The sequence below is a fragment of the Ictalurus punctatus genome, chromosome 11, assembly GCF_001660625.3.
Source record: "Ictalurus punctatus breed USDA103 chromosome 11, Coco_2.0, whole genome shotgun sequence".
Lineage (NCBI taxonomy): Eukaryota > Metazoa > Chordata > Actinopteri > Siluriformes > Ictaluridae > Ictalurus > Ictalurus punctatus.
In genome coordinates this window covers 22,362,185-22,371,704 of record NC_030426.2, presented here as the reverse complement: position 1 = coordinate 22,371,704, position 9,520 = coordinate 22,362,185, and positions in this window count along the sequence as shown.

Sequence of the window (9,520 nt, the reverse complement as noted above, 5' to 3'; positions counted from 1 at the left end):
TAACAAATGCATGTGTCAAAAGTAAACAAAGTCAACAAAGTCAGTGTCACTGAAAACCCAAAAGCATTTGCTCGCTTTGAAGTTGCACTTTGAGCTCGCGCATCGGGTTTTCAAGTCCGCTGAATGCTACAGCGCTAGCTTGAGGGGAAATAGTAACAGAGCCCCCCCAAAAGAGCGCCTGAACACACTCCCCTCCCCTGATGTCTTCAGCAGAGCAGGAAGGCAGAGCGATGTCCTCAGCGGAGCAGGGAGACTGAGCGGAATCCTCAGCTGTACAGGGATGCTGAGAAGCATCCTCAGTCATGCAGAGAGGCTGAGCATCGTTCTCCATAGACTCTGCAGGCTAAACTCAATTGGCTGTGTGACCAGACTCACGTGGACGCAGAGCTTGGTTGGCTGTGTTGTCAGTCTCAAGCATGAGCAGAACTTGGTTGGCCATGTCAGCAGACTTGGGCATGAGCAGAACTTGCTTGGCCGTATTGGCAGACTCGGATGTGAGCAGAACTTGGTTGACCATGTCGGCAGACTCGGGTGTGAACAGACCTTGGTTGTCCGTGTCGGCAGACTCGGGCGTGAGCAGACTTTGTTTGTCCGTGTCGGCAGACTCGGGGGTGAGCAGACCTAGGTTGTCCATGTCAGCAGACTCGGGCATGAGCAGACCTTGGTTGTCCATATCGGCAGACTCAGGCATGAGCAGCGCTTGGTTGTCCGTGTCGGCAGACTCTGGCGTGAGCAGACCTCGGTTGTCCGTGTCGGCAGACTCGGACATGAGCAGAACTTGGTTGTCTGTGTCAGCAACCTTGGACTGGAACTTTCATGGATGGTCACCTCATCAATCTCAGACTGGAACTTGGCATGGAAAGTCACGTCGTTGATCTCTACCTGGAAATTTGTGTGAAAGGTAGTCTTGTCAACCTCTAGCTGGAACTTGGCGTGGGAGGACGCCTCGTCAACCTCGGTCAAGAATGTGGCTTTGGAGGCCGTCTCGTCGACCTGGGACAGGAATGTGGCTTGGGAGGCCATCTCATCGACCTGGGACAGGAACATGGCTTGAGAGGCTGTCTCGTCAACCTGGGACAGGAACTTGGCTTGAGAGGCTGTCCCGTCAACCTTGGACAGGAACATGGCTTGGGAGGCCGTCTCGTTGACCTCAGACAGGAACCTGACTTTATGTTGGAGGTCTGGAGATGAGACCACCTCATGGGTCTAGTGCTGGAACTCTGGGGAGGAGGTCGCCATGTTGACCTCCGACTGGAGCTCGGCAGGTGAGACCACCTCATGGGTTTCAGGTTGGAGCTCTGGAGATGAGGTCGCCACGTTGACTTCTGGCTGGAGCTCTGTGAGTGAGACCACCTTGTGGGTCTCAGGTTGGATCAGTGGGGAGGAGGTGACCACCTTGACCTCCAGCTGAAACTCGGCAGGTGAGACCACCTCGTGGGTCTCAGGTTGGAGCTCTGGTGTGAGGGCCACCCTCTTTGCTTGTATATAATAGGTGGTGAATGGCAGGGAAGATTTTTTCTGCCAGACTGACCCCCTACCCCCCATCAAAAAGGTGTTCCAGGTTGGCCTTAGATTCTGGACTCCCGAATACCATCACAATTATTCCCACAAACTGGGTTACATTCCCAAGTTCCCTGGCTCCCTTGGCCACTAGGAGCTGCACCCACTGGCAGACAGGTCCAAAGAACTGGGAACACATGAACCTGAGCCACTGCTTCTCCTCCGGCTAGGCTAGCAAAATAAAACTGGCAGTCCACAAGAAAATACTCAGCATAGCCAAAAATCCATCATAAGGATCTGGGAGCTCAATGGCAGTCCATTGAGGAAACTGGATTGAATCCAAGGCTTCCACAGTTTCCTTGGCTTACCTGGCATAATGTCTCCTCCGTCTTCCTGCTGCATCCATGGTGTGGCGAAGTATTCTGTCACGTAATGGAGGTTAGGACGGATGCAAGTGCAGATAAGAGCTTTTATTAAAGAGAGGAAGGCAGATAAATCAAAATCATGAGACAAAGGCGTGAGACTAATGATGACACATACGGGAAACAACCCATGACAATACAAGGGCGGAGACAAGACATAAACCATAACAAATGCAGGTGTCAGTGTCACTGAAACAAAGTCGGTGTCACTGAAAACCCAAACACGCGGAAATCCTTACACAAACTAGTCAAATAATACTTTCACTAGTAACCACTGTGGGGATATTGCCTAGTTTAGGTATTGGGAACAAAAAAGACAAACAATAAAATAAGTTAACAAAAATACTTTGTTAGTCTGAAAATATTTAAGATTAGATGAAGCCAACTAACCAACTGTCAACTGTGTTTTGTGTGAGGCTACACTGTCTGTTTATTTTATTTTGCTTTAATGTAACTTTTATCACTTTCATATCACTTTTGTATGAATTTGAGAGATGATTCTGGAAAAAAGCTCCCAAACACTGCTGTAGACCTAGCATCTTCCATCCAATTAAGGATGGTCATTGCATAAGAGGAGGAGTGCTCTGTTGATGGACATGAGCTTCCATGCTGTGCGCTCTCAGATCCAGAATCAATTATTTCAGTTGAGTCATATCCTTTACCTGAGTGCATTTTTTTTTAACATTCTTTAATTAATATGATACACATGTGGCATACGAGAAGTGGAGGGAAACCCAAATAATGGAATTTACTCTTGACTATGGCACCCTGGGAAAACTCCCCAGAGAAAAATAACCCCAACAAGGACACCGATAAGTTACCATGGGCGGCTGTGGCTCAGGTGGTAGTGGTCCACTACTTGGTTCATGGACAACTAATCAGTTGGCGATTCGATTCCCAACCCGTGTGACTCCACATGCCGAAGTGTCCTTGGGCAAGACACTGAACCCCAAATTGCTCCCGATGGCAAGCTAGCACATTGCATGGCAGCTCTGCTACCATTGGTGTGTGAGTGAATCGGTGAATGACACACAGTGCAAAGTGCTTTCTGGAACTGCTAAAGTTAAAAAAGCACTATATAACATACATCATTTACCAAAGGATTGCAAAATGAAATGTGGATACGCATACAAATATAGTTCCTTTATTAGCAATAAATATCAAAACACATAAACCTGGTCTATTGCTGCCGGTTTATCCATCAACCAAAACAAGCTGGGTAGGCTAGCTGATGACTTAATGGGTCTGTGACCACCACCCCACTCCACACAACCACACTCACATTCAAACACACACACACACACAAGAGAGTTGATGCAGCATCAAGGATGCAACACTCCATGAGGAAACTCCCACAACTAAAGAATGGAGACCACTAGCCTCCTAACCCTGGGGCCAGTCAGCTCCTAAAAAAAATACACACACACACACACAAAAAAAAAACACACACACACACACACACACAGTCTAATCACAGTCAATTAAAAAACAAACAAACAGGCAAATGCCAATAACTGAAATGCCAGCAAAACAAACAAAATTAAAACAAAACAAAACAAAAATAAACAAAAGTGAATAAGCAGGTCATTTAAACACAAGATACGAATGATCAAAACAGAAAAGGAGAGAACAGTGGTAACCACATCATTAGCCACAACAGCAACAGCATGGAGGAAAGAAAAAAGATTTGCTGTATTCGCACTGAAGTGACGGACAGTTCCTCCCTGCAAAAGTGGCCTAGATGCAGTTCAAAAGAAGAAAAAGAAAACAAAAAAGTAACCAAACACAGCTACTGTGCAGCCAGCAGGGGAATTAAGCTTAAGGCAGAACCTGAGGGTGGAGCAATGTTCACCATAAAGCTAGAGGGGCGAGTGACACCCTCCGAAAGGTCAGAGCGAAGTTCTCTGCAAGGCCAGAGGGGGGAGCAGCATATACCGCGAAGCAGAGAAAAGGCATGACATCTTCAGCAGAACAGGATGGCAGAGCGGCATCCTCAGCCAAGCAGGATGGCAGAGTGATGTCCTCAGCCGAGCTGGATGGCGGAGCGATGTCCTCAATGGAGTAGGAAGGCAGAGCAATGTCCGAAGAGGAGCCTGGCATAGTGATGCCTGAGGCAGAGCAGGGAAATAGAGCAGTGCAGCAGCTCTTGACCAGACCGGGAGGCGGAGCAGGTCCTCAGCTGAACAGGGATGCTTAGCGGCATCCTTAGTTGAGGCTGAATGAAGTTTTCCATTGACTTGGCAGGCTGAACGAGATCCAGAGTAGGGGAGGGAGGCAGATTGATGTCCTTAGTGGGACAGGGAGGGTGGGAGATGGTTTCAGCCTGGTTGGAAGGCTCCTTCTTGATATGAGCCCTGAGGGAGTACATCACATCAAGCCATTCCTGATTGGCTTTGATCAGGGAGAATTGCCATTTCTTCTCCCACCTTGGTTTTTCCCTTTCAAAAAGGGCATCTTGGAAACTGAATAATTCTGCTGCATCCATTTTATAAGGTCTTGTATCCTGTCACGTTTGTACATAAAGATGGATGCAAATGCAGAACTGAAGTGAAGCGTTTAATAATGTACAAAACACAACACAAGACTTATATGAATCAAGGGCGAGCATAACTTGAAACAGGCAGACAGACCGAACAAGGTAAGACAACTATTACTGTGCAGAATTTAACTATATATACACCCATGCTAATGAGACAAAACGTGAATCAGGTGAAAACAAGACATGTGACTAGGTGCAGTGTCTGATGGGAATCGTAGACTCTAATCCTTCTCCGATATTACATGACAGTGACCAAACAGAGGCTCTTTAAATTTAACGATGACTGGCCATCAATAAGTGATCACCCCTATACTAGCACGTGAAATTCTCATCCTGCTACACACAGATTTGTTATTTTGCTAATTTATTTCTTTTCATCCACATCAAACTTGGAAATGTATTTGTAGCCTGTGCATGGCTGTTGAAGTGTGAATTGTGGTTTGACATGTTCTTGATTTTGCGTTAAAAAAGTCTAATAATAGTGATTTCCATAATTAATTATGGAAACAATGAGTAGTCAGCTATTTACCCCAGTAGTGGACTACTGGTGTATTCCTGTGCTCTTGGGATAAGCTCCAGATCCACTTCCATCCTGAGCAGAATAAAGTGGTTACTGAAGATACAACCAAGAACATTGCTTGTTCAGAGAAACAGAGCAAGGTGCAACAGAAGTGCTTTGTAGTCTCAATCGAAAACATGTTGTTCTTTTCCAAGGGCAAAGTCATTTGTAATGTTATTGCTCTTGGGACAGAACACTGATTGCTGTTCTCTCCAAAAATTATTTGCAAAATGTTGCATGGACTTTAAAAAATAAATAAATAAAATTATATGTTTTATTTATATAACCGTAATAGATTTTTCAAGAACTACATGGAGCTAGAATGCAGTATGCTGAACAACATCTCATTACTAAGAAATCTAATTCGGTTTACCTTAATGATATAAACAATTTTAAATATTATAATTATATCAGCAATACTCTAACAACAGCTTTTATCAAGACCTACTATTTGCAGAGACATTAATTCATCAAATTTTCAGTGTCTGAATTCATCAAAACACTATGGTTCCCTTCCACTTACTGCACCAGAGTGAGGTCTCCACAATACCCTTTCTATAGTCTTTCTGTTTAAGAAGAGGATATATGGGTGAAAAATGCTCAATAGATGAAAAAGTAATTTGAGTACAGAACAGGGAATGCTTGAATAGAGACACAGCAACATATAGGCAGAGATGATATTGCCCACCAGAGCCAAATAATAAAATCACACAGGTGCCCTCCATCGCTCAACTTCACACTAAAGGATTTAATCGATGAATGTGGGGGTCTGTATGAAAGTCATTGGGAGAGTATGATACGTGATTTCCCTCTGTCGCTCAGCAGACTGCAGTACATAGATTTATACAGTCCCTGGCACTATGGAACTTTCAAAAGATATATATTTCAAAGAAGGAGAAGAATTTTCTATGTTGGATAATGCAGCAAACAATCAATCAGTCAATTAATCATTTAAATGCTAGCAATTATCAGTGATCCAAAGCATACAAGCTCATCTGTGAAGCATAGTGGAGGTAGTGTCATGGATTCAGCTTGCATAGCTACTGGAACAGGCTCACTAATTTTTTTTACTGATGATGTAACTCATGATGGTAGGAGCAGAATTTTTCAGAAATATTTTGTCTGCCAACATTTTGTCAGGGAAATACATCCAAATTAATTGGGAGGTACTTCACCATGCAGCAAGACAATGGGCCAAAACACACTGGCAACTCAAAAAAAGGATTTTATCAATTTGAAAAAGTTGAAGGTTTTAGACTGGCCAAGTCAATCACCAGACCTTAACCCAATTGTGCATGCATATCATCTCCTGAAGATTACACTAAAGGGAGAAACACCCTGAAACAAACAACAAATGAAAGAGGGTGTGTAAAAGCAGGGAAAAGTTTCACGAAAGAAGAAACCAACAACTTGGTGATGTCAGTTAGTCACAGGCTTGATGCAGTTATTGCAAGCAAGGGATATGCAACAACATATTAAGTGTTATTTACTTTACTTTAATAAATCTGTTCCAATACTTTTGCTCACCTAAAAATTGTGTTGTCTGCCACTAAAGGTACCATGTTCTAAGTTTTTTTTCTTTTCTTTTCTTTTTTTTCTTTTCTTTCTTTCTTTTTTTTTTTTTTTTAACACATCCAGATGTAAATATGAGGAAATCTTGATTTCATATTCATCTTTTGATCCAAATGTATTCAGTGTATAGCAAAAATAAAATAATTGGCCTTGCCATTCCAACACTTTCAGAGGGGAGTGTACACGTTTTTATGTATTTATTTATTTATTGTTGATATTATTGTTGATAGCTTAGGCTACCAGGGATCCTCATAAAAATATGTTGATATAAATGGGGTCAGGCATGAAAATTCAAATTGCATAGGTAATTTATATAATCAAATTACAACTGAACTATACTGTTTATACTATTCTCCTTACTACTGAACACTGAAAAGATCTGCAACTACAAACCATGTCACATGACCTCTCACGTGATAACTCTCCCCATTCCCAGTTTCACTCACCTGTTCACCATCAACACACACACACACACACACCAAATAACCCAGAGCTCAGAAAAACATTGTAGGATCCCTCTCGTGTTGTAGTCAGACATGGTGCTGAACTTCTGCAAGTTATGTGGTAAGCTCCCAGTTTCACCTTTGTTTTTCTATTTTACTTGGTTTGTCAATTTGGTTTGTCATGTTGAAAGAAAGAAAGAAAGAAAGACAGAAAGAAAGAAAGAAAGAAAGAAAGAAAGAAAGAAAGAAAGAAATATTACATTAAACAATAAAAAAGCTTGTATTTTGAAAGAAATGACAAGAAAGGCTGTATGATTTTTTAACTAAAGAAAGAAAGCTAATTTCTGAAGAAAGACAGAAATAAAGATTGTATTTCTGAAGAAATAATAAACCTTATATAATAAAAGCAAATTTTTGACAGAACTAAAAAAAGCTATTTTTTTTTAAAGAAAGAAAGCTCATATTTATCAGGGAAGAGAGAAAAGAAAGAAAAAAGAAAGCTCACACTTATAAGATACAGAAATTTTTGGTCTGTATTATTCTGATAGTGTGCTTCTGCTGATTTTTATTTAGTTAGTCGAAAAAGAATATACAGTAGATCTATCAGACTAGGAATCCTGTTGTGTGTGTGTGTGTGTGTGTGTGTGTGTGTGTGTGTGTGCGCGAGTGTGTGTGTGTGTGCGAAAGAAAGATAACAGAGGCAACACTGAGAATTAAGCAAAACCAAGTTAAAACAGGAAAAATTCTGCACAACAACTTTGAGTTCCCAGAATTCAGAAGGAAATGATTTGGTCACGAAGACAGCAGGAAATACATTAACTAAAGAAGTCTGCATTGTTCAATTCTGCTGTATAATAAAGAACATATATGGAAGATTTTAAGATTTAAGTTATACGAATAGAAATGTAAGTTCTACAAATGTATACAGATATTAGACAACATGTGTTAGTAAACATGTGCGTACCAGTGGCATGAAAAAGTATGCCCTTTGAGAGAAAGAATGATGTGAGGTTTCCCTTCATTTTAATTCATGCAAGTCAGATCACATATAAAGGTTATTTATTATTAACGTTTGGTTGAGAGATGGGGTTAGCTGTCATGACTTTCCTTACAACAATTTCCAGGCAAAATGATTTTTAATGAGACTAGAGAAAGTTTGGCATGCACTGGAGCTAGACCAGTTTCTGTTTGAGACTTTTAACAGAGAATGGCAAATCATAAGTAAATGAAAGGCCTTAAAATAGAATGGCAATGACTTATTTATAGATTTTCTTCTCTAATTGTCATAGTTTAAGAAAGTAAATGATATATGATATGATGCCCTTTGTACGTGGCACACAAATTAAATATCACAAGTTCCACTGAGGCAAGTACAGGCCTGCCAGTGGATGTTAGAAATGTCCCCGGCTACTTTAAATTCTGTTATTTGAGTGAGGACGAGTCAAAATGTCACTTTCTCCTGGAATGCATAATAGGAGTTTCTTCAGTTTCAGGGAGAAGAGAATCTAAATCACTAGCAGGAAGGATTTTGGATTTGGCATGTTCTAGGGTAATTAATATCTTAATATCCTAAAATAAACATAATAATAAAAAATAGGCTAATTAGCTATGTTAATTATTCAGTTCAGTTTTATTTCTAGCACTTTTAGCAATAGACATTGTCACAGAAATCTGGATGTAGATTTCAATCCCTAATGAGCTGACAGTGGTAAGGAAAAACTCCCTGAGATGACATGAGAAAGAAGCCTTGTTCCATATGAGCGGATCCTGCGAAGAGCATGGGTCATTACAATGATTACAACAGTAGTTTTTCTTAGGTAAAATCTACAGTATCCTGGTGAGATTATCACTGAATCAAGGGTGAGACTTGGGCCTAATCTGTTTAAGGGTATCTACCTTTATGTGGGATCATCCGCAATATCCAAGCTCATCCAAAGCTTATCACCTTTCTCTGTGTTACTTTAAATTAAGTCACATTAAGAAAGCACTGTCTTCACTAAGAGTTGATTATTTAGAAACAATAGCACATGTTAAGCTTTGTGAATTGTGAGGCTCAAAAATTAAACAGGAGAAAATAGGAGGACTCACAATTGTTTTTTTTTTTTTTTTTTTTTTTCCATGAAAAGCTCTGATTTTCTCTTTTGCCTCAGTAAAATATCTTTATGTAACAACATTAAAACAATGCATTTAGCCACAGGCCATCCCTTTCACCAAAATATCATTACTTATAAGTACACTTTCAACATCCATTAGTCCCACTCAAAGTGTGTATATATATATATATATATATATATATATATATATATATATATATATATATATATATATATATATATATATAAAATAAATAAATAAATAAATAAACTAAAGGTTCATTTTTAGCTTGGTCAAATACAAGATCCATATACTGGTTTTGTGGCCTTGTAGAATGCTACCATGGAATAAATAGTGTATTACAGAGTTGGTTTTATATATAAAGATATTA